This window comes from Desmodus rotundus, chromosome 2 (assembly GCF_022682495.2).
Source record: "Desmodus rotundus isolate HL8 chromosome 2, HLdesRot8A.1, whole genome shotgun sequence".
Lineage (NCBI taxonomy): Eukaryota > Metazoa > Chordata > Mammalia > Chiroptera > Phyllostomidae > Desmodus > Desmodus rotundus.
The window spans coordinates 40,087,730-40,114,592 of NC_071388.1; the positions used below are offsets into that span (position 1 = coordinate 40,087,730).

Consider the following 26,863-nt stretch of genomic DNA (forward strand, 5'->3'; position numbering starts at 1 on the left):
AACTTTTACCTTAAAACTGAAACTTTCATAATGGCCTAAAGCCCATGGCACTAAATTAAAAACTAAGAAGAGCCAAGGAAAATGAAATCTGCAAATTTCACAGATAAAATTGATTACTATGAAGGCATGCCAAATGTCTATTCAATATGTGTTACAAATTAGAAAGTAGCCTATTCCAACAAACTCATTTTGAGTAGTTTCAGAATAATGAAGAAAAATAAGGAAAGAAACATTTCACTTGAAATACATAAATGCTCTAACCAGAGTAGTCTTCCTTTTCCCCTTCTTCCCCTTAAAAACAAACAAACAAACAAACAAACAAAACTCATTTAAACCTAGAGTAGTAGACCTTGAAATAACCTTGGAGATGTAACATAATAATTGCCTCCAGTGATGACCTGTTGCCCAAAAAGATAACCTCATTTATTCTTTTGTTTGAAATACACTTATTTTGAACAAAATAAATTTCAAACGTCAACTCCTGTGTTGTGCTGTAGAGATACAATGATGAAGCAGATATAGACTCGACCTCTGGGATGAGCTCATCCTTTGAAATCATGTGTGAAGAGAGAAGCACAGAATTCTGGGAGCACCCCTGGGGAGAGCACTCAACCCAGCCTTGGGAATTTACCTACTGTTTCTCAGAAGAGGTAACATCTAAGCTAAAACCTTAAAAGATGAGAAGGAAATAAATTAATCCTACCCTCAGATCTTTGAGATTCCACAACCTTGACAGTATTTCCCAGACATTTAAATATGGAGATGAGAGATAAATAAGATAGTTCTTCTCTGTCCAACATCATCACACTGATCAGTACTAGTCACTTCCTTTTACTTTTTCTAAAAGTGACAACAACAGAAAAACAAAAATAGTTGGGGGAAGTTAGAAGTTTCTTGAACAGTTTTCTGGAGTAGATTACATCTAATTACAGAGGAACTCTGTGCTAGAACATGAACACACACACACACACACACACACACACACACACACACATACCCTTATTAACAGTAAATACCCAGAAACTTCCAAAGCCAGTCTAAAGAGAAGGAATTAAAAATTCAAACTGAATACTGGACTCTTTAAGAGAATTATGTGAATGACCTTATAAAAAAGAAATGTTTGGTTATTCAGAATTAGTCTGAGTCTCTGTCTATAAAGTTCCTAAATATTTAATGTGTTCCTTCTGCTTCACTGTGACTTCCTGAATTACTAAAACTCATATTCAGGAAAACCAAAACCATGTATAAGTATACTGAGAATTTTAGCTAGCCATAAAACCAGTACTAATACTAAATATTTTAGGAGTAAATTAAAATATTTAAATGCAGGTAAAAATTTTGCAGACATTATCTCTACAACACCCCCTTGAAAGATCTCTTTGAACTTACTGAAGGAAAGCTCTACTGATAGATCAGTGAGGGCAAAGTATGAATAAGAAGTGATGCCTGAGTAAGATGGTGTTTAAAGAAATGCGCCATTCTCTGAACTACGTAAATGTGCAGGATCATCCTAAACTATTTCGATAGTTCATTTTCTTACTCTTTGTCCCACAATAAATTCATTTTGCTGACTTTAAAACTCAATGGCCCTTCAAGTACCTCAACCTCCTCAATTCCAACTTCACTACTTACTGCTTTGAACCTATTGTCACTCAGGGGTTTTGCAAATTAACAATCCTCACATCAAAATTTCTCTCTCTGACCGCTTCTCCTTGTACAAATCCCCACTGATTCATTCTACTAAACCCACTTTTTATACAAATTAAACACTGAAAACTTTAGACCCTTAGCACCTTCAAATTCTCCCAGGCCACCTGTGAGGAGGAGGTACAAGATGTGGACACCCCCCCTCTCATGCAGATGCCTTATGTACAAACCAAAACTAATCATCTTTCAACACAAACCTGTGATTCTTTTAATTTTTTCTATCTTTATAATTATTAAAAGTTTGCTATGTGCCATGCACACTCTGAGCACTGCAAGTAGAGCAATGTGTTAGTCAGAGCAAGCTATCTAACACAACAAAAAAGCCCAAATTTCAGTGACTTTAATCAGTCTGTACTGATTTCTCACTTCAAAATCCAGTGAAGGTCAATGTGATGGGATGAAGATGAGCTTTCCTCTATACCACAGGTGGCAAACACAAGGCCCACAGGCTGAATCTGGCCCTCCACCTTGTTCTATCCGGCCAGCACCTTGTTTCTACCCAGCAGCAGCACTGAGCTCCTTGCCCCTAGTTAAGGGTAGTTACATGTATACAGTCCTAAAATTACATTCGGCCCTTTGAAGGCAACCGCGAGGCTGATGTGGCCCCCAGTGAAAATGAGTTTGACACCCTGTCTACACCAAGGGTATCCACCTTTTGGCATCTCTGGGCCACACTGGAAGAAAAAGACTTGTCTTGGGCCACACATTAAATACTCACACACTAATTAAAACTGATGAGCAAAAAAAAGATCCATGCATAATTTTGTGATATCTGTCAACAAAGATAAGCAAAAAAGTCCTCACATACTAACCCTAATTTTGTAGCAGCCCTTTTGATAATCTTTTAAAATCATTGAGCAGGTCCCAAGTTCGTGATCACTAATATAGAAATGTACATATCTAAGTAAAACTTACTAATAAAACTAAGTAATGAAAGAAAAAACAACTAAGTAATGTTTTAAGTAAATTTATGATTTTGTGTTAGGCCACATTCATAGCCATTCTGGGCTGGGCCGCATGCAGCCCAAGGGCCGTGGGTTGGACATCCCTGTTCTACACCCTTATTTACAGACCTGGGCTTCTTCACTCTAGTGTCTCTGATCTCCTGTTTGATGGCTCCAACCATGAGGAGAATTACAGGGATAGAGATGCCCAGGGGTGGAATACCTCACTTCTACCTGCATTCCATTGTCCTGAAGTCTGTCACATAGAGGCACCTAACAGAGAGAAGCAGGGAAATGCAGTCCAGAATGCCCAGGAAAGAGAGAAGTGATTGTAGTCACATCTAGCCAGTCTCTGCAACCACTGATGAACAAAACAAAACTCCTATATGTAGCTTAAGCTCTAGTGTGAAGAGGAAAGACAGTAAAGAAAATGTACATTATATCAGACAACGAAGAGTAAAGCAAAAAGAAATAATTCAGGGTGAGAAAACACTAGAGATCCAAGACATACTACTGCATTTCATTGATTCTAAAACATTTTTTTCTTTACATTTTAACATTTCTGAAATCAGGATACATCCTACAAATTTGTCATATTATTGATAAATTGGCAGTCATTTTCTTTCTTAAGGATACCCAAAATAATGGTGTGACTTAGTAAAACTGGCATATGAAGTAAGACTTTTTTAATATAGAGTCATCAGGGAAGGCCTCTCTGCAAGGACATATCATCAAAGACCTGAATGAAGAGTGGGATCTCCATACTAATAGCTAGGGGCAGAGAGCCCTGAGCAGAGGAAATAGCTTAAAATGTTTAAGAGCAAAAATGCCACTGTAGCTGAGGGGAGCAGGTGAGGCAGAGAATGGTGGAAGGTGAAGCTAGAGGAGAAGTTGAGTGACTGGTGACCTCCAACAATTATTTTTACTTAACTGACCTTCAGTTTTCTGAACTGTGAAATAAAGACAATAACATCTACCCAATGGGAACGTGTGAAGATTAAATAACACCATGTAGTAAGGAAGCAGAGGTACAGGAATGGCACAGACATCCCCCCTTCCTTCCCGTCTTTGTGAGGACCAATCCAGTGATCCTCTGATCCCTTTTTACTATCTCTAACACAGTAGTGACAATAATATATTTTGGTTTCACCAATATAAGTTAGGCTTCAAATTTTAAGCTTTTAATGTAAGTCATCATTAAACACATTGTTTCCTACTAAATATCAAATTTCTCCTTATCTTCTAGGCCTTTTTTTCACAATCAATTTTCAAAGGAAGTCTCTCTAAGTGCCAAGCTAGATAAAGATCAATTCTTTTTTAAAGATAAAGTATTCACATTTATTTTTAACTTTTCTCTACTATATATGTAAACTTACAAGGAAGAGAACAAGGAGATGGGTAAGAAATAGGAGATTAGCCCTGGCTAGCATAGCTCAGTGGATTGATTGTGGGTCTGTGAACTAAGGGGTCGTCAGTTCAATTCCCAGTCTAGAGCATATGCCTGGGTAGCAGGCCAGGTCCCAAGTAGAGGGCATGTGAGAGGCAACCTCACACTGATGTTTCTCTCCCTCTCCTTCCTTTCTCCTCTCTCTAAAGATAAATAAATAAAATCTTAAAAAAAAAAAAAGAAATAGGAGATTGCTAAATCTTGAAAAGGTTCTATTTCTGATAAAACTGTATTCTTAACTGCTTCGATTTCATTGTGGTTCCCTAATTTAGTCTTCTATCTTCTTTGTTGATTTTAATTCACTAGAAAATTTTGATGTGAAAATGAAACATTATAGGGGTGCTTATCTTCTTTTGAGTTAGTATTTTGGGTTCCTTCGGATATATACTCAGAAGTGAGATTGCTGGGTCAAAAGGCAGTTCCATTTTAGATTTTGAGGTATCTCCATATTGCTTTCCACAGTAGCCCCAACAGTCTGCATTCCCACCGGAAGGGCAAAAGGGATCCCCTTTCTCCACATCCTCACCAGCACTTGTTGTTTGTTGTTTTATTGATGATAGACATTCTGACAGATGTGAGATGGTATCTTATTGTGGTTTTAATTTGCATTTCTCTGATGATTAGTGATGCTGAGCATCTTTTCATATGTCTATTGGCCATCTGTATGTCCTTGCAGAAGTGTCTATTCAAGTCCTTTGCCCATTTTTTAATTGGGTTGTTTGTTTTTTTGGTGTTGAGTTTTGTAAGTATTTTATAAATTTTGGGTATTAAGCCCTTATCAGATGTATTGGTAAATATGTTCTCTGACTCTGTGGGTTATTTTGTTGATGTTTTCCTTTGCTGTGCAAAAATTTTTTAGTTTGATGAAGTCCCATTTGTTTATTTTTTCTTTTGTTTCCTTTGTCTATGGAGATATATCCAATAAAAAATTCTACAAGCAATGTCCAAGATTTTGCTGTCTATGTTTTCTTCTAAGATGTTTATGGTTTGGGGTCTAATATTTAAATCTTTGATCCATTTTGAATTTATTTTTCCGTGTGGTGTAAAAAGGTGGTTTAGTTTCATTTTTCTGCATGTATCTGTCCAATTTTCCTAACACCATTTGTTACAACCACCAAGATATAGAAGTAACCCCACTGTCCATCAATAGATGAGTGGATAATACAACTATGGGTCATTTACACAATGGAATTCCACTCAGCCATAAAAAAGAAGAAAATTTTACCCTTTGCAATAATATAGATGGACCTAGAGAACATTATGCTAAGTGAAATAAGCCAGTGAGAAAAAGATAAATACCACATGATTTCACTCATATGTGCAATCTAACAAACAAACTGAACTAACAAGCAAAACAGAGACAGACTCATAGATAGAAAACAGGTAACAGCTGGTGCGAGGTCGGGGGAGAAGTTAGGGGGTGGAGAGATTGAGCAAAAAGGGAAAAGGATTCATGGACATTGACAACTGTGAGGTGATTGCTGGGGGGAGCTGGTATAAAGGGACTAAATGGTAATGGGAAAAATATATAATAAAGATTATATTAATATAAATAAGTAAATAAATAAAGTGAAAGATTCTAACTGATTATACCATTGATCAAATAAAACTGAAAATCTAGGGCAGTGGCCTGTGTAGTTAAATGAATTTGTTACATTTTTTTTCCTGAGATATTCTGGTTTGATGCCAAACACTAAATCACACTTCAGTCTTACCTCCATTATACCATTTCCAAAGCTACAAGTTTTTAATACAGTTATGTTATAACACAAGCATTAACAACTAAAAACTTCATAGCATATTAATTTTAAAAAAAATTACTACTGTTTCTAGTTAAGAAAATCTACAAAAGGACACTCTATAAGTATCCCTTTCATTCATCTGTTCCATTACTCACTTTAAAAACATACTGAGTGCCTAATGTATACAAAGGGTACAAATACAAAACGAGGTTACTAATCCCAAGAAAATGATAATCTAGCATACATTCACCAAAGGTATATTGTGCCACGATTTGTGCTAGGAATTTAGTAATATAATAAGCTGAATAAAACATGCTAGCTGATCTCAAATAGTTCATTGCTAATAGAAAAAATACTTAAGTGAATAGTTTGAATTTTATTTTATTTATACAAAGTGAATGTACAAATGAAGTACGGAGAAAATAAATGGTAAGCTGGACTTCTGCTCTGTAACTAGAAGTGTTTGAAATATTAAAGAAACTTTTGTTTTTGTAATCCTGACCATAAAGAAAACTTTGAAGTAAAATTAAAAGGTGAAACAGTTTCATGCTCCTTCATTTTGTGCCTTTCATAAGGAGGTGGTTAAGCAGTAAACACATTTGTCCCAAGGAAAGGAGAATTCTGCAATGGGCAGAGTAGGAGTCAGGAAGCCACGGACCCCCATGTGGCTCCGTCAGGCTTAGTCACTGAGTGTCCTCGGGCAAGCTCTCTTTAAAGCCTTAATTCCTGTGCTTGTAAAGCAAGGGAGTTAGACTAAATGATGTCTAAGGTGCTTTCCATTTCCAATGTTTTCTGACTTTCAGCTTCTAATAGCTTATCTTTGTGCTGAGGAGGGATTAGCCTCAGGAAGGCGTATGTGTCCTGTTACATCAGTCATTACATGAACATACTGGTACGTTAAGTTGTGCATAAAAGATGAAATTATGAGGGGAGACCAAAAAAACCCCAAAATTTATTTATAAAAGAATTGTGTATTTATTCTTACATATTTAAACTCCAGTCACCTTCAAAGTACTCTCCATTTGATGTAATACACCTACTGAGACTTTTTTCCACTGCTCAAAATGCATGTTAGTGCTTCGGCCATTTTTTATTTCACCGCTTCCACATTGGCAAAACAGTTCCCTTTGAGGAGTTTTATCCCTGGGGAACAAAAAAAGTCCCTCAGGGTGAGATTAGGTGAATAGGGAGGGTGGGGCACAGGGGTCATGCTGTTTTCGTTCAAAAACTGCTTAACACTGCATGGTGTGGGCAGATGCGCTGGTAAACCACCCATTATGAAATGGGTGTCTTCAAAAAAATTCACTGAAGATGAACACAGCTTCTCACAACAATGCCAAATTCAAGTTCAACACCATTCCTGTTTTCTGGCATAGCTGATCATAAATTATGAGTAATTTTATAAATTAATTTGTATATCAAATCAAAAGAACTTTAGGCTGACTATACCCACATATTAGTGTTTAAATTTTACATTCCAAGTGATCTTACATTCCACTTACATTCTGATAGTGGCTCAGATTTATTTCAGACAGAGACATGAGACTGCTAAACGAACCATCTGATCATGATGTCCTAATAAAAATACCAAAATCCTTACTTAGTTGCTTTCCCAAGCTCTATTCTTATTTTACTTAAATTATTCCTTAGGGAAACCAGATTTTGACCCTTTCCCAACAAACTAAATTGTCAAATATTCCTGTGAGATACATTTATAGAAATGTTCACAAAAATTTGTGTAGCATAACAAGTTGCTAATAAATTCTATGTCTAATTGTTACCAGGGAGACACGAGTCAGGGGACTTCCCTTTCTCGGTTCTTGCCTTGCCTGCAAGAGAAGCATTCAGGCGAAAGACAAACACATACAGTGGAAATGAGATGGCAAGTTTATTTATAGAACACACAGGAGCACAAAACTGCAGACAGGCACCTGGCTAGTCTAAATGCCCCATATATAGAGGAAATTATGTTGTTAGTAAGTTGGTTAGTAAGTTTTTTCTATACACTTGAGCACCTGGCTACAGGTAGACACTCAGCTAATCTGAATGTGCTGACTATTGGAGTTCAGGGGTTATATACTTTACTCAGCTTCTACGTTCCCCCACCTCCTCTCCTTTTAGACCTTGGTATCAATACACAGTTTTAAAGTTTTTCTCTCCCAGCTAGGGAAGATGATACATACAGAATTTCAAGAACTCCCTTCCTCCTGTGTTATCATAGTTTTGGCTATCGTAGTTTTGTTTATGATGTTTGTAACACCTGGCAATCTTATTAGACAGGGCTCAAGACCGCTGAACCAATGGGTGAGACATGTCTCCCTTTTGTTTCTAGCCTCCTGTTTTACGTTCTTTAATAGATTGCACTGGGCAAGGGCCCTGCTTTATTTCTTCTCTGGCTGCTCATTTCTAGCTGCTACCTAACATAATAATGGGACACAAAAAATGTGAAAGTCAAAAAAAAGTACTGGCATTTATCTAGTTTTCCTTATTTGGCTTGCATTTTAGATAAAGAAATTAGATAAATAAATGCAATGTTATAACTTAACAACTGGACAGTAAGAAGGCATCCAAGTTACTATTCTAACAATGCCCCAAATCTAATGATTACAGAATGTGTCTCATTATATCCTTTTGCAGTCTTTAAAAACACAGCCCATAGAGAAGTATATATGTATATTAGTATTAAATTACTGATTTAATCCCAAAGTATTTTTGTAACACGATGAACAGTCCAGTAGATTAGATTCCCATTCTTATTTTAACATGGTCAACTTCGGAAAGATGCTCTTGGCAATAAAGAGAAAAATGCTTTAAAAAATGTATAATATCAAGGGCAAAAAAGGTGAAATATGGAAAAATAAATTGAAATGGTTTAACCAGAGAAAAATGTAAAATCTGAAGTGACTAATACTCTAAATTAACTAATATTTCTGCCTCCCTCCACATGATTCATATCCCTTGACTCCCCACCCTCCATCTCCCCCCTCAATTCAGCCGCAATAGCACTCATTGCCTTGAGAAGAAGAAAAAGAATAAAAAGGTCTTTTTTCTGGCTTTTGAATTTCAAAATCTTGGAATAAAAAGACAAAGAAAAAGGTCTGTTATGGTGAAACAATCTATAAGAGTCCTAGCAAAGCTAAAAAATTAAAAAATAGCTAGAGATTAGTAAGGCTTCCTGGGACTACAGAAATTAGAACGGGAAGAACCGTGCTGAACACTCCCAGGTCTGGGTGCGTTTAGGTAAGTCCGTGCCCCAATTCCCTGCTACAGCCTGGAGAAACGGCAAAACCCCAAGGTGTCCCGCATCTCCTGTGGTGCGCATGCAAAGGAGATGGCTCTACAAGATAGGCAGGCAGCCTTCAGATTATGTTTTGGAGATCCCTGTGACAGACACTACGGGGCTCGGGAGCATAGAATGTTCCCTGCGTTCCCAAGAGCAGTGCAGCAATGATTCGGAGGACCAGCTGCTTGGGAAACGAATAAGGAAGGACCCAGAAGTTACCACTGAGACCTAAGGGGAGTAAGGTCATTCCATCAAATGTTGATGTGGCATCTGACCCAATAAATAGCCAATGATTCGGTCTCCCAATGATGTGGCCCTAATAAATGTCGCCTGGAACTTATTATATCTAGCACCAGATTGAGGCAGGTAGTGAGAAGGAATACCACACTGAGTGAAATTATGATTCTACCTTTCCATTAAATTGAGTCTCCAATTAGAAATTCTTTCTATAATTCTTATAGAAAAATAAAGTTAACATACTTGTATGATTTTATTTTTTCGGACTGAGATTTGTACCTGCTAAATGGGGTGAACCCTGTCTGAACCTAACTTAGTTCACGCATTGGCCTCAGACAAGAGCCGAAGCGGGGGCAGTACCAGTGTGGCACAGAGGCAAGGAGGACAGCAGCGGGGGAACCCAGCTGGAACCCAGCAGCTCTCCCTCTACTCCATCTCGGAGCTCCTCCCCATGGACTCATGTGTGCTTCCGGCTGGACTGCAGACAAATTTTGACTTAAGCATTTTACAGACATTATCTCTTTTCTCACTGCAACCTTTTCCTCATTGAGAGGGTAGAGATTAGGAAAGTTGCATAATCACTCAAGTTCACAGAATTACTAAGTGAGGATTTGAACCTGAATCTCCCTGACTCTGAATGAAGCCCAAGCTAATTTTAACTTCCAGGTGGCCTCCAACAGCCAGGTGTGGAGTCAATTTTCAAGAAAATGAAACCGAGGGAGAAAAATACTAGAACAAGATTTGAGGAGAATGTGTTTCCCCAGAAGTGTGTAAACAGGACTTTCAACTTTGTGGATAGGATAATACCAGGAAAGTATTTTAGGGTTTTTTTGTTTGTTTGTTTTTGTTTGTTGTTGTTGTCGCTTTCATTTACTGCTTCATTCAGCAGATATTTTCAAGCATCTATGAAATGCATAAGTCCCCACTATGGAAGCCACTCTAGTGCCAGGCCCCTACTCAGGGCACATACTCAAAACTACCCACATCCCCCCTTCCTTTATTGCTCTGCTCCTGGAGGCAGGACTGCTTTACAACGCCCGGAGGAAGCAGGCAGGGAGGATGGGAAACTCACTCACTACTCTGAGGTGTGAGGGGAGTTGATGATATCTACTAACTCGTCTCTCTACCTCCAGTCTCTGCCCTTCTCCTATACATTCTTCCCTCTTTCTGCCAGGATTTTTCTTCTAATAAATATATTTGAACAGTCATTATCTTGCTATATCCCATATGATGAAGTTCACAGTCTTAGGCAAGAGTTCAAGACCCTTAAGTGTCTTCCCTGATCTCCCTCCTCTAACCTGCCCTATACTTCAGCTACTCTGTCCTGCCCGAACTCTTTGTGCAAACCATTCCCCATGGCCTGAAGTGCCTTCCCCAACCTATTTTGTGCATTCCTCTAATGTCTCCATGTGACAACTCTTCAATGAAATCTTTAGGAGTCTTCTCTTTGTCTGTGAAATCAATGATTCCTTCCTCTGATTCCGCAAAGCAATTCCTTCACACTTCTACAAAAACTCTTATCACAGCAGCTATGTCAAATGGGCAATACTGATGAGAGGGAAAATTCAAAGGAAAAAAAAATCTATGGCATTGGAGGAGGAGAAAAAATCACAGTGAAGAAGTGGATTGTGTAGTCAGTGAATTCAGGGGAACACATACAGGTCAGCAAGAACTTGTGGAGAAATAGATTAAAATCAAAAATGAAAAGGACAGAAGCTGAAGAATAGATACAAAACTATCACCAGAAAAGTAATATGCCCCAAGAACAATGTTGGGCCACATGGAGTGGCTGGGACTGAAATTCTCAAGGTCCACATTCAGTTTTCTTGGTAATAAACATCTGTGCCATGCCATTGGCATTAAAAAGGGGGAAACCACATGCAAATATATTCATAATTAGAGGTGGAACTATAAGTATTTTTTCCAATTCATAATGTTTTATCTATTCTTCTCATCAGCTCCACTGCCTGCGAAACATTTTAGAGGAGATTTTGTCTTAAGCATTTTACACGCATTTTTTTCTCTCCTCATCAAAACTAGGCAATAGCAGAAGTTCATTTTCCAAGTGACCTAAATCAGGTTGGCGATTAGAAATGTTGTGTCAACCCCACTATTTAGATTTCTCAAGGAGGCAATAAACTGGCACATGGGCAGGAGTGAGCTGGTCTCTGCAGAGACACTAGTGACACAACTTGACCTGCTCCGAGGGAACTGCAGGAACACTAGAAGGATGCTTGGCGTGAATAGTGCAGGAAGAGACTAATCCAATCCTGATGACTGGGTGTCAGAAAGGGATGCAACATTTAAACCAATAAGCATTTGATGTATTACAGCGTCATGTTCAGAAATAGAAATGTTCAATGCCCTGAAAGAACCCAGGGACAGATTCCAGTAAATAGAATCAGAGATATATCTGGAAGTGGGGGAGTAGGGTAAAGTTGCTGAAGGGTTGGGACCAGAAAGTCCGTAAGTAAAGTTTGGTCAAGGCAATGAGTGAGTAGAAAAAAACCAGGGAGAGAATAAAGCTTGCAGAGATCTAGCAGGTCATTACAGAAAACTCTGCCTAGGCCATTTGAGTATTGAAGTTACAGAGTAGCAGCTAACGCAGGGGAAGTGGTCTTCATGTCATGTCACAAGGAGACTTTCAAGGACAAAACAAGAAAAGGTTTCTCCCCCTCTTTCCTAGTCCTCAAGAAGAATGGCTGTAAATAGTAAACCAACTATGACAACTGCACATTATCCATCCCTGAGTCTGTCAAGGCTGTCTCCGTGTACTGTCATGACCCCAGGAGGATGAGTCAAAGATGATGACCAGACTCTGTAGCAGCTGACTGCGCCTTGCATCTGGATCAGTTCACTGTTCTAACCAAGGACATCAGAGATGAAGAGGCAGCCAAAAACGATGAGACAGCTTAAAAGATGGCCTGCCTCTTTAACGAGGAACCTGTTCTCACAGAAACGTAGAATAAATCTCTGAGAATTGTCAGCAATAAAAGACTAAAAAACAAGAGAGACTGGATGAATGCCAAACGTTTTTAAGAGTGGGGCAATGTTGTGCTTTTATTGATCCTCTCAGAAGGAATAACCTAAAATAAAAAGTTGGTTTCAAGTAGTGTTTCAAAGTAAAAAGTTTTGAAATTCTAAGTGCAATACTAGTCAAAAGACAAACTTTAAACTCTAAGTAACTTTTATGTTTAAAAATGTGTGTGGCTTAAACCTCTCTCTTTGCAAATAACAAACTCTAGACCGAGATTCTGTGAATGTACAAAAAAGTGGGTTCGAATCAATTTTCAGGATTCCATTGCTTTGAAATAGAAACATAACATTTCCTTTGGTAAAACTATAGTCAAATTATTTTTGAAACTTTTGTGTAAAACAAACTAGGTAGAAAGATTAGAATGTGGGTTATGCTTATAAGAATTTTTAAAGATACGTATTTTTTCATTTCAGGATGAACCTTGGTTCTTAAATATACTGAACTGAAATGATGTTGCAACAATTGATCTGTTAACCTCTTGTTATAAATTGACGTGTGTTTTAATCATTATTATTTTTTTGGGTGAGTTTAGCTTAGGTTTCTTTTTAGAAAGATGGCCCTGATTAAAAAGTAGTATAAAAATCAGTAAAGGCAGAAAAGTATTTCTATAATATTTAAGTGTATGGCATTATATGTTTAACAATGGTTACCCAAGAATTACTCTTCAAGGTTGAAGTTTTGGGAGAAAATTATTTGAGGGTTATTTAACAATTTGGTTTGAGGCTATGAAATCTGTGACTTCTTTTTAAAAATTTTTTATTATATATTTTCCATTACCATTTAATCTCTTTATACCACCCTCCCCTCTGCAATCACCACACTTGTCCACGTCCACGAGTCCTTTTTCCTTTTTGCTCAATCCCTCCACCCCCTAAGCTTCCCACCCCTTAGCTGTCATCGTGCTCTCCATCTATAAGTCTGTCCCCATTTTCCTTGTTAGTTCAGTTTGTTCATTAGATTCCACATGAGTGAAATCATATCGTAGTTGTCTTTGTCTGACTGGCTTATTTCACTTAGTATAATAATGTTCTCCAGCTCCATCCATGCTATTGCAAAGAGTAAAATTTTCTTCTTTTTTATAGCCAAGTAGTAGTCCATTGTGTAAATGTTCCATAGTTGTTTTATCCACTTATCTACTGATGGACACATGGACTGCTTCCATATCTTAGTGATTGTAAATAATGCTGCAATGAACATAGGGGTGCATATATTCTGTTGAATTAGTGTTTCAGGTTTCTTTGCATACATTCCCAGAAGTGGGATTGCTGGGTCAAAAGGTAGATCCACTTTTAATTTTTTGAGGTATCTCCATACTTCTTTCCATAGTGGTTGCACCAATCTACATTCCCACCAAAGGTGCAAAAGAGTTTCCTTTTGTCCACATCCTCGTTAGCACTTGTTTGTTGATTTATTGATGATAGCCTATAGGAGACCGTTCTGCATGGCGTGGGCCCAGCTCCCACTCAGAAAGGCCAGTGGGGAGCGAGGTCCAGCACACAGGACCCACACCCACAGACAGGCTCTCCCGTGGAGAATCAGACCTGCATTGTACCTAGGCCACTTTGAGGCTAGCTTTTGCTAAAACTCCCCCACCCTGAATTGAGGCAGCAAATGTTTACTGCATATCTTTAAAGTAACTTCCTAAAATCTATGCTAAACCTTCCAAGGATGAGTGTAACCATCCTTTACATTTGCAAATGTCCTTCCCTTTTCAATGTAATTAGCAACATCCTCTCCTTTGTTTTCTTTAACCACCTAAAGCAAACCTGTGCATAGTAAATGAGGATCATGCTCAATGTAATGTGCCAGAAAAGCAATAAAAGCAGGTCAAGGCAAGGGTCAAGGTGCTCTCCTCTTGAGAGAGTGGCTATGCTGTCCCTTTTCCTCCACAGGACTCTGGTAGTCCATGTGAATTTGTCTCGTCTCAGCCACAACACATGGATCCCTCAGGACAGGATCCACAGCAATAGCCATTCTCACAGGTGTGCGGTGATATCTCACTGTGGTTTCTAAATGAGAAAAAATCCCCCCCAGCCCTCCCACCATTTCTAATAAAACACGGTTTTTAAGAGATTTACAGCTATAATTTGGAAATGTCCTTGACTTTGGATATTTAAACTACTAAAATATAAATTCTCTAAATGTGAAACTAAATAAAGGTTGTAGAAATGTATGATATAATAAAATTAGATAAATTATATTTTATTTTAATTTGAGAATTTCTTCAGCTGATTTTCCAAGTTGGATAGATAAGTACTTTTTATTGGAGTGAGGAGAATAGATTGATTTATATGGGCTTTAATTTTTAAAGGGAAGTTATATAACTTATATAACTAACTTATAGAGCTAGCTTAAGTAGCATAAACTGGATAACTCTACAACGGTTTTGAATGCAGAGTACTCAAAATAGGGTAATGTTTTCTGGTTAGTTTGCTGGAGATCAATACTGGTGTCCAGAAACAAAAGGCAGGGGAGAGGGGCAAATATTAGAAAATTACAGTCAAGAATAGTAACAATTGGACATTTTCAATTCTGAAAATCATACCAACACAAATAAGAGTTCAATGACCACCATGGTGCAATGAGAAGATTTGATTTAAAATGAAGTGGAAGCTCACTCTGCATTGCCCAGACCCCTTAGTGAGTACCTCAGATTCCTGCATTCCCACATTGGGAGGGACTGCAACTGAACTCAGCTTCACACACTTGTGACTTCCCCCAAGCAGAAGGGTCTGAAATTTCCCACAGGCTCTGAGCTCTCCAGGTGCTGGGCAGCTGGATTTCACAGAAATCTTCTGAAAATACCAAACATCTAAATTCAGACTGTCTGGCACCCAAATAATCTGTCCTTCCCTCTACCCCACTCCCAGCTGACAAGATTGCTCTTGTGATTTTCCTATATTAAGAAGGAAGGGTCCCTAGCCTGGAATGTAACCATCTTAAATCTTGCCCCTGGCCCTACCTTGCTTCTCTGGATTAGAGTGGTGGTGGTGGTAGCAGCTATGTGGCCCTTCATACTGGCTCACGGTCCTAAGTTTCCCAATAAAGCTTTTCCCTTAACCTATACCAAGTGATATTAAATATTTAACCTTAGCTGTCTTGTGTAACAATTTTCTAAAGACACTTTGTACACAAAGAATGATAGTCTGTAGTGAAGGGGTCTGTACAATAACCACACTGGCATGGAATGTATACATATTTTTCCCTGTGTCTTCATCTGCACAACTGCAGTCAATCCTCATTATTCACAGAGTCCATATTTTCAAATTCACTAAAATTTATTTGTAGCCTCAAAATCAATGCTTACAACTCTCTCATAGTCATTCACAGACATGCACAGAGTAGAGAATAATTTGAGCTGACTGTCATGTTCCCAGCTGAAGATGAACAAAAAAACCTTTGTCTTCTTGTTTCAGTTCTCATACTATAAACAATTGTCCTTAAGGTAGTCTATTTAGTGCTATGTTTCGGGGGGGTGTTGCATCTTTTGTGTTTTTGTTGGTGATTTTTATGTTAAAATTTTATGTTTAAAATATGTTTAAAATGCTGAAGTGCTATCTAGTGCTTCTCAGTTAGAAAGCTGTAGACCAGAAATCAAAGCAGCTTAAGGTGCCCAAAGCAAAAGAAATGTGCAGGAAACAGCACTGAGTCACAGCATTCAAACAATGTTTGAAACTGATAAGAGATGCCAGAGGAAACAAAGGCACATGACATAGAGGAAAAATATAATGATGACAGAACATTTCCTATCGTAAATATATTGTACAAAGTTAGTTGTCAGAGGGAAGGCGGGTGGGGAGTAGTAAAGGGGGTCAAATATATGGTGACAGAAGATGATTTGACTTTGGGTGGTAGGCACACAATGCAATATACAGATCATGTATCATAGAGTTGTACACTTGAAACTCACATAATCTTATTAACCAATGTGACCCCAATAAATTTCATAAAAAATTAATGTGAGTAGTTAAGTAACATCTATGTATGAATATCATCATTAAGAAACTATGATTCCCAAAAAAGAAACTATGATTCACCACATAAATAGACAAAAAAAAAAGGAGGGAAAAAAACATGGTAATATCAACAGATGCAGATAAGATGTAGAAAACACTCAGTAAAATAGAAAGAAACTTCCTCAACCTGATAAAGGACATCTGCTTAGAACTACAGAGAAAATCATTCTTAATGGTGAAAGACAAAGTTTTCTGCTTGAGAATACGAGCAAGGCAAAAATGTTTACTCTCACCACTTCATTGAACAATTTTCTGGGACATTCTAGCCAGTGCAACAAGGCATGAAGAATGAATAAAAGACATCTAGACTGGAAATAAAGAAAATAAACTTATGGTCTATGTGGAAGATTGTATGCAAACTACCAAAACACTTACTATGATTAATTAGTGAATTTAGCAAAGTTCCAGAACACATGACTACTACACAATAATAATCATCTTCGGTCACCATATATTTGACCCCCTTTACCTTTTACTACTCCCCCACCCCACTTCCCTTTGACCACTACCATGCTGTTAATTACCTGTTTCTGGGTTCTCCTCTTCTTTCTGGCTTCTTAATATTAAAATATCCAAGGGCTTAATCATTGCTCCTCTCCTCTTTCTACATTCACTTGAAGATCTCATGCAGACTCCTCATTTAAATGCCACCTATATGCTAACAACTTCCAGGTCGGTGCTCTTCCAGAACTTCTGACTTGTATGTCCCACTGCCTATTAAACACCTCCTCTCTGATGTCTAACAGATATGTCAAACTTTTCAAGACCAAGACTAAAACTCCTGATCTTCCCATATGCCTTCTCTATCTTTTCCATCTCATTTTTTCCATCTGCTATCTTTTCCATTTGCTCTGTCCTAAAACCTTGCAGTCATCTTTAACACCTTTCTCTCATATCCCACATCAAATTCATCAGGAAATCTTGTTGTCTGTACCTGCAAAGTATATCCAAAATCTGACCACTTTGCATTATGTCTCCCATTACCACCCTGGCATAAATCTCCATTATCTCTCACCTAGATTACTGCAATAGCCTTCTAATTAGTCTTCCCATTATATTCGTACCACTAGCATTTATTTAATAGCAGCCAAAGTGATCTTTTTAAAATGTAACTCATATTATGTCACTCCTTGCCTCAAAACTATCCAAATGGTTCCTCTTAGCATTTGTAGTAAAAGCTAACGTTCTTACACTGCCCCACAGGGCTCTGTATTCTCTTTCATGTTAACCCTGACCTCCTCTCCTTCACTCTTCCTCATTCAATTGTCATGGGAGTTGAACCTGTTTGTGCCCCCATCCCAAGTCCCATCTCCTTGTGTAATCCCATTTACTTTATCTCTGTAAGACCAAAAGCAGTCTTTTAGCTTCCATTTCAACAGGGGTGGGGAACTTCTATCTTCTTTTGAGGTTAAGCCAAAAGCTGTTCCCACTACTTTTCACTCCTTGGAAAATATTGGGACTCAAAGAGCCACCATAAACTTTTTGTCCACATGTCAATCTTTCAGGTATTTTAAGACAGCTCTGAAGTTCCTCTAGGATTTTCTCCTCTCCAGTAGGAATACTTTTAGCATCTTTATCAAAGAATCTAATATCATATAATTTCAAATATCATACCACCTCAGTCAGAGTTACCAGCACTTCCATTTGCCTGAAAAACATACACACCTCCACCGTCATGCTTTATATGCACACACTGAACTAGAAAACTGAAATACTGGCCCTAAACAACAAACAGAGAAAAGCATCTATATCTAACCAACATACATCCCCAGCCACCAGATGCAAGAAGTTTTTCCCAAAGGAAAGCAGGGGAGTAGAAACAAGTCTTAAAGGGCTCCATGAGGATAAAGAGAGAGCGTGCAAAGCCGGATACATTCCAGCTGTTGGAATCTGGCAGTCTCACTACTGAGTGGAACAGATGACACATTCCAGGACATTTTTCCCTTGAGCCATGTGAATTTTAGGATTGAAATATTTAGCAGAATAAAAACAGGTTCTGAATAAAATTACAGCATATTGAAGATGAATACATTTGGCTCTAATAGCTTCATAAAACAGACTACATTATCTTTCAGAGAATTTTTAAGTATAGGAAACACTACTATCAAAACTCCTTAGGAATTTTAGAAGAAAAAATTTTATTTGATTTTTCATGTTTCTTATAAGTTAATTTATTAGAGCAATATTGGGGATTAATCAAAATGAAAGCATTATATTTTATTCCCACACAGATTTTAAACTCCTTAAGGGCAAGGGACATTTTCTTCCTTCTTGTATTTCATCCAGTAATTGGAATATAAAGAATACTCAAATCATATGCTTATTCCCAAGTGTGTATCAGTAGATGAGTGGATAAATAAGCTGTGGTATATTTACACAACAGAATCCTATTCAGCTGTGTAAAGGGAAGGAAATCTTACCCTTTGTGACAGCATGGATAGACCTAGAGAACATTATGCTAAATGAAATAAGCCAGTCAGAGAAAGACAAATACCATATGATCTCACTTATATATGGAATCTAATGAACAAAAAATTTAACAAATCAAAACAGAAACAGAAGCATAGATACAAAGAACAGACTGACAGTTGTCAGAGGGAGGGGGGTTGAGGGGCTGGGTAAAAATAAGGTGAAGGGATTAAGATATATATATATCACATAAATAACACATAGACACAGACAGCAGTACGGTGATAGCCAGAAGGAAAGTGGGGAAGTGGGGGGATGGAGGTGGGCAAAGTGGAGATAAATGGGAATGGAAAGAGACTTGACTTTACTTTGGGTGATGGGCACATGATGCAATATGCAGGTAATGTTTTTGTTGAGTTGTACACTTGAAACTTACATGGTTTTTTTTAACCAATATCACCCCGAGAAACTAAAAAAAATATGTGCTTATTAACATAGAAATAATTAAAGAATGAAAACATTATATAAGCCTAGGAAATGTCTAAAACTTTTGGTTGGTCTTCAGTATGTTTATTATTTACTGGGTCTGCAGAAACAACCAAAAATTTCAAACTGTTGTTTGGAAATTGATCTATCTCTTTTGTGTGTCCCACTGATAACCACAAGCAGCTTATACAAATCAATTTGAAGAACATTGAGGCCTTCTCTTTGCACAAGTCAAGAGGAATATCTTAATTTTTTTCCTTAATCTTGTCTTCTCTTCCTTAACTCTCCTGTCTTTGCTAGTAACCTTTTAAGATCATCAGCAGTTTCTCTTAAATAGCATCCTGTTACTCAGAAACCTGATCTCTTTTTAGTACATCATGAATGTTCAGACTGGGTTGAGAGTTTCCCAGCCTTGCTGTTTTCCTTTTTCTTTATTCAATGCATGACCCCATTGTTTCAGTTTCCAATAAGTCTTGTCACTTCCACTAATAAAAACAATGGAATGATACTGCCTTAGATCCCATACCTCATGAAAAACAAGTCAGCTGGCCATACATAAAGCTTTAAATTCATAAAATTTATTGAATACGAGGTTGTTAAAATAACTTTGGTAGTGGTTGTGCAATCTGAAAATTAAATTTAAATACTTCCTAAGGGTGAGTTTAGGGAATCTTGGCTTTAACGTTTCTGAGATAAATACTTACCAAATGAAAAATCCATAGGGTAAAGTCATGTAAAACTATGGGCAAGACAGTAGGAAATGATTTGTTAATAGTCTCAAGGACACAGGGATACAGACCAAAGAATACTATTAATTTTTAAGTAATAATTTTCGGTAATAAAATTAAGTAATAATTTTGAACTTTACTTACATGAATTGCTACATCTCCTCTTCTTAGCCAGAAGATTCTTTAAAAGCATGTGTTACTATGTTCTTTCATACTGCAAAGACAGAAATAATTTGTGACTTGGATGTACCTTCAGTTTATGTCACTCACTTCAGTTTTATTAGTGTTTTTATTAAATTTACTGGGGTGACATTGGTTAATAAGATTATATAGGTTTCAAGTGTATATTGCATTGTGTGCCCACCACCCAAAGCCAAATCATCTTCCCTCACCATGTATTTGGTCCCCTTTACTACGTCATGCCCCTTCCCTCTGATAACGACCATACTGTTGTATGTGTCTATGAGTTTTTGTTTTTCTAGTTTGTTCATTTCTTACTTTCAGTTTTACATCCCACATATGAGTGAAATCACATGATTCTTAAATTTTTCTGAGTTATTTTGCCTAGCATGATATACTTAAGGTCCATCCATGTTGTTGCAATTGTAGTATTTCATCTTTTCTTATGGCTGAGTAGTATCCATAGTATACCGTATTTTTCAGACTATAAGACACACCCCCCAAATTTGGGAGGAAAATGGGGGTGAATCTTATAGTCTGAATGTAGCTTACCTGGCTCACTGGCAGGGGGCGGGGGGTGGTGGCGGTGGAGTGGGATTTTTTTTTTTTTACCTATTTTCCCCCTCTAAAACCTAGGTGTGTCTTATGGTCCGGTGTGTCTTATAGTCTGAAAAACATGGTATATGTACCTCATCCTCTCTATCTAGTCATCTATTGTAGGACACTTCAGTTATTTCCATGTTTTGGCCACTGTGAATAATGCTACAATGAACATAGGGGTGCATATATCTTTGAGAATAAATGTTTTTAAATTTTTCAGGTAGATAGCTAAAAAAGGGGTTGCTAGGTCATATGGTAGCTCTATTCGTAATTTTCTGAGGGACCTCCATTCTGTTTCCATAGTGACTGTACCAGTTTACATTCCCACCAGTAGTCAGTGAGGGTTCCTTTTTCTCCACCACCTCTCAAACGCATCTTACTACTTGTCTTGTTGATAACAGTCACTCTAACAGATGAGAAGTGGTATCTCATTGTAGTTTTCATTTGCATTTCTCTAATTGCTAGTTAAGTGTAGTATCTTCTCATATGTCTGTTCGCCATTGTAGGTCTTCTTGAGAGAAGTGTCTATTCTGGTCCTCTGTCCATTTTTTAATTGGATTGTTTGCTTGTTTGGTATTGAGTTGTATGAATTATTTACATATTTTAGATATTAATCCCTTACCAGAGCTGTGGTTTGTAAATATCTTCTCCCACTTGCACGGTTGCCTTTTTGTTCTGTTTGTGCTTCCTTTTGTTGTGCAGAAACTTTTCAGTTTGACATAGTCCCATTCACTTATTTTGCCTTTACTTCCCTTGCCAGTTTTATTAGTAATTTTTATCATAATCCTCATAACTCTATATGTATGTGTGTGTGTGTGTTGTTTGGGTGTGTTTGGGTATGTCATATCCATTTGCATGCAGCCTTGTAAGATGTGAGCTTCTTTCCTTGATTCTGTATTTCCCTTGACTCTTTTTTTTAATGACTTTATTGTTGGTCTATTACAGTTGTCTGCATTTTCTCCCCACCACTCCCCGCCAACCCAGCCAAACCTGCCTCCCTCCCTTGCTTCCACCCTCCCCCTTGATTCTGTTCATGTGTCCTTTATAGTAGTTCCTGAAAACCCTTCTCCCCACTGTCCCCTTCCCCCTCCTCTCGGGCTATTGTTAGATTGTTCTTAATTTCAATGTCTCTGGTTATGTTTTGTTTGAGTTTTTCTTTTGTTTATTATGTTCCAGTTAAAGGTGAAATCATATGATACATGTCCCTCACCTCCTGGCCCCTTGATTCTTTATTAATCAATGAAGATCATACTTTTTCCTTAAAAGTAAGCCAAGAGAAATCATAACATTTTCATCCTGAAAAGTTCTCCAGAGATTATATACTTCAATGTCTTCATTTTACAGATGACATACTGAGGCCCAGAGGTTAAATAACTAGGCAACTACTAGAAAGTACAATTTAAATGGCCTGCAAGCCTCAAAATAGCTCATTCATTGGTCTGCATTGATCCTAGCCTTCTCCCACCTGGTTTAAAATTCCTATCGGTTTCACAATGCCTAGCACTTAAAATACTTATATCAATTAATCGACAGGAATTAGGTAGTGGAATCACTGTTCTATTATGGATTATTAAAATTGGAGCTGGAATGAAGAAAAATTATGAACCAAGCACAATTTGTCTTTGACATCCTTTCGAACTCTCATCCTTTTGCTTTTTTCTTTTACAGCCTCAGAGGGCCCTTTAGCTTCTGAAGTCTGCTCCCAGCACCACTCCTATGGGGGTTCTAATTCCCAGAAGTGACCCAGATCTTTCTACATTACCTTACTGACTATCTAAACCCACTTAACTTGTGTTTTATTAACCTTTATAACCAGGTTCTGCTAATGTAGACTACAAGCTAGAGTCCATTACCATTTTCCCAGTCCTTCAAATAACTCACTAATTTACAACTTGCTAGTATTCCAAATATCGAGGTTAAGTCCCTCCTTATATCATAGCTTTAAGTGTTTATCCTTCACATGAAGTAATTCTAGAACCACGATTACTTACAAGTAGGTACATCCCTCCCCAAAACCCAACCAATCAACAGTGTATCATCATAACTCCCATAGTTATTGTGTTTGTTTTACAACTGCCCCTAGCTCTCTCCCCAGGAAAATTATCAATACATTTTTCTCCTTGACATTCTTCTGTGTCAATTTTAAGGATTCAATTTAAGGAGCATTTTAGTTTTCCATCCGCAAAAAGCTTATGAACTTTTGCTCTGGCTAATCTAATGGTTTCTATATTAGGGTACCAATATGTCATTAATCCTTGCCAATATTATGTTTGGTTCCTTAAGATCAGCTGAAGTTTCTTAATTTTAATAATGTAGACAGTTATACTCAGTATAAGTGATAACAGTAATTATAACAAAATATTTACTCAATACTTCCTATGTATCAGTTTGTTAAACAAATACTTCACATGCTTTGTCTCATATAATCATTTCAACACTTTGACCTAAATGTTATTAACACAGCTTGTTTCGTTGATGTGGAAATTGCTGAGTATGTAATCTTGAGAAAATTGCTTACCTTTCTGAATTTTTCTAAAATGGGAATGATAATGATACCAATCTCATTGAGAATTCAATGAAACAATTCTCAAAAGATGTTTATCATGGTGCCTGACTTATAGTAAGTGCTCCATACATGTTAGCATTTTATTAGAAAATTTGTCACAGATCATACAGCTAGTAAGTAGTGAAGACAACAATCAAAGCCAGGCAGTTAGCCTCCAGAGATAAACTCTATTATCTCTAAAATGGTATGCATAAAGCACTTACAAATGATGGTTATTATCAAACATGATTTGCCTAGATTGTGAAGCATAAAAACAGCTACCTCTTACAGTCTGATTTTCCCAAATGAACTTCAAGTTTGATCCCTTCAAATTTTATTTTCAGTTTTACTATCTCCTTTAACAAATTTTAAATCTACATCAGGAGTATCACATTTATTTAACATTCATTATAAATGCTGGCACATAGATGTTGTCAATGAAAAACTTAAGCCCAAGACAAAATTAACAAAGACATAAATTCATAGCAAGGAAACCCATATTTTTTTCTTCAGCAGAGGTTCAAAAGTTTTAGAAAGGAAACTAAGTTTTATAGAGGAAATTCTGAGAGAATCTCTGATTGGCAAGTGCTCTATTAAGATGGGATTCTTAGAAGTAGGGACACTTTCTAATTAGTCTTCAGATAAATTGATGGTCCTGGGTTGACTATTATAAGGCAAGCAGAAGTTTAGGGATGTTTGAAAGGAAGGAATTTTTGATTTGGGGGGCAGAGGATAATCAGTGTCTGGGCATTGTTTTAGAACAAGTAGGGTTGATGGTGGCTGTTATGACAAATCATTTCTCAATATTCCCAAGTTCCTCTTCAGAACCCTATGAAGAAGGCAGAACAGCCATTATTGCTCCCTCCATTGCCAGTGAAGCAACAATCCCTGATGAATTAAGGTTTCCCAAGGCTACACAGCTATAAAAGTAGAGAAACTGAACTAGAGTCTAGGTTTTTCCATTTCCTGTCCATCGTTTTTTCTACCATGTCACATTGATTCCATATCCCTTTTGCATCTAGACATGTTTTGATTAAAAGAAAACTAAAACTCCTTCATTTAATACAGAATCAAAAGATATTTTCACAGTCTACTAGAGAAATGATTTGAAAATTCTTTCATTCCCATTGGCAATTAGAAGTTGAAAGCCTCATGTAATGTTATTTAAAAGTTTCTCCTGTTAACCTATGAAAAAAAGATTTACTAATCTGATTTTTTGCCTCCCCTAAATATCTCTTAAAACTATATATAAACTATGCAGGCACCATCGATTTTATACCAAAAAAACCTTTTCTAAGGTTAAAGATACCTTTAGATATAAACAGGTATAAACAGATACCTGTTTATACATAGTTTAGAGAAAACTATGTATAAACTATGCAGGCACTACCAATTTTATACCAAAAATATGTATTTTTTTAGGTATAAAAGGTTAAAGATATCTTTAATCTTTTCTAAGGCTTATTCCACACTTCTTATTTCCTCTTTGAGAGCTAAAAATATTGAATGAAAAGAAAGAATTCTTGTAACTGGTGAAGTGGTCAGTTAAACAAATAGGGCCTTTTTTCCTCCACATACAATCTTTTCTTCATTTTTTACAGTCTGGCCTCCAACAAAATCTACTTGCTCTAAATAACATTACATAGTAAAGAGCACTGAGTGCATTGAGGTCACTTAGGTGCCCGAGCAACGGCAAACCAGGAGACATGTATATCTAGTTTTAATAAATACCTTAAAAATCATCTGCAGAGTTCATATTCTAAAACCTTTTTAAATGTCAAACTTAACTTTAGTTAACTATAGAAGAAAATGCAAGCTGAGACCACCACAATCTCCATTCATCTCTTCATCTCTTTCTCTTCTCCTACTTCTAGCCTTAACAGTGTAAAGAGTTTTTATGCTAGCAAGTGAATTAAAGTCAGCATTCCCAAAAATTTTATATCCATTTTCACTACTGAAATCAGTGGCAATTACTATAATCCATCTATGGTAATGGAAATATATTTTCTAGAAATTGCAAAGAAATTGTAGATTAAGATTTAAATTAAAAATCTACAAAGGAAGGCTAGTATAATCTCTGAGGGTTTTTTAAAACTCATTTGCTTAGTTTTAGAAAGGAATATTGTTTGTAGTGGGCTATTAGCAGGCATCAGAAAATAAGAAAAATATCAGAAAGAAAAATAGGAAGTGGGTTTCAAAGTAGCAAGACTATAAAGGCAAACTAAACCTCTTCTGTGACTAATGTGAATAGTCTGGGGAAGGAAGAAGAGAAAGGACCGATGGGCCACCTGTCCCTGAGGGAGTGCTTCTCTGGCTCTGAGAAAAACAAATCAGGCACTGAGACTAGGACGTTCCAAGAAGGAACATAGCAGCCAGAGAGTGGTTTGATTGCAAGCTGAACTTTTTATGATTTAAGGAAACAAAGTGAAGGATTAGTGAGAAAGTAATAAACTACATTAGTAATGAACTATACCTTAAACATTTACATATACTTTCCCCCCAAAATTTATCACCTGTAAATCGTGATGGTTTAACATTGTTTGAGCTCAACCTTTAAAAATAAAACTTATTTTATGTAAAAAATAAAAATACATAGAAAAGTAATAATTAAATCATGGAAGCACAACACTACCACTTACAAATCCTAGCGAATGATTTCCTTTTGGAACTAGGATAAGTAGCAGTGACTGTCACCAGTGGCCGTATATCTAGGTAGCAGAATAGTCTCTTTGCAAATCATTTAACTTCTTAAATATGGATCTAAAAGGGAAGATATGAAGTAATGTCTAATGAATTGCCAAGATTTTTTTTTTTTGGCCTGGATTGAATGATGACATCCTTGTCTGAGGTTTCCTTCCATTCAGATTTTTCTCCCAAAATTAGTTAAAACTGACAATGTAATTGTAATAAGTTAGCCTAAAATTTCAAGTATGTTTACTTGACTGAAGTAAAAATTCTACAAAGTAATTTGAGAGTCAATTTGTAGAGCAGTTAATTAGATCATTAAACAACTACCTAATTTGATTACTATAAGAACTCTACAAATCCCTGTTACTATATTAACAGGAATGTGAAATGGATGATTTGAAGATTTCATCCATATTGCAACTAAACTAAATAGTCCATGTGGTCCACAGTGATTGGCCATTAAGACAAGCAAGAAAATAATGAACATTGAACTCATCTGTGAAGATTGTAATATGACATTATAAAGGCTTTCACTAGTGACCAAAAGTATACATATATATCCTTGGATTTTTCTCTTCCTTCTATATTACTTATTCCATACCACAAAACATCCAAATCACAAGTTAAGCTGAACTGTTTTAGCTCCAAAATTAGAGCTGAATTTTTGCCTGCCCACTAATTTTTGGCTGTCCTTTCCAAAGATAAATTCAAGATCAAATATAAGGAAAAGAAAACTATATACACTGAAGTCCTGCTTTGTCAGGAATATTCATTTATAGCAAAAATTTAAAATTCACAGCCATCCAGCATGGAA

General features: G+C 36.9%; 1 long non-coding RNA gene across 1 annotated transcript in view; it reads right to left on the bottom strand.

Moving 5' to 3' along the window:
• Positions 1 to 26,863, bottom strand: part of LOC123480131 (uncharacterized) — a 136,232-nt gene that overhangs the window by 17,527 nt on the left and 91,842 nt on the right. The window contains exon 2 of the long non-coding RNA XR_006656014.2: positions 20,181 to 20,250. This is a non-coding gene — a long non-coding RNA (uncharacterized lncRNA). The remainder of the gene's footprint in view (positions 1 to 20,180; positions 20,251 to 26,863) is intronic.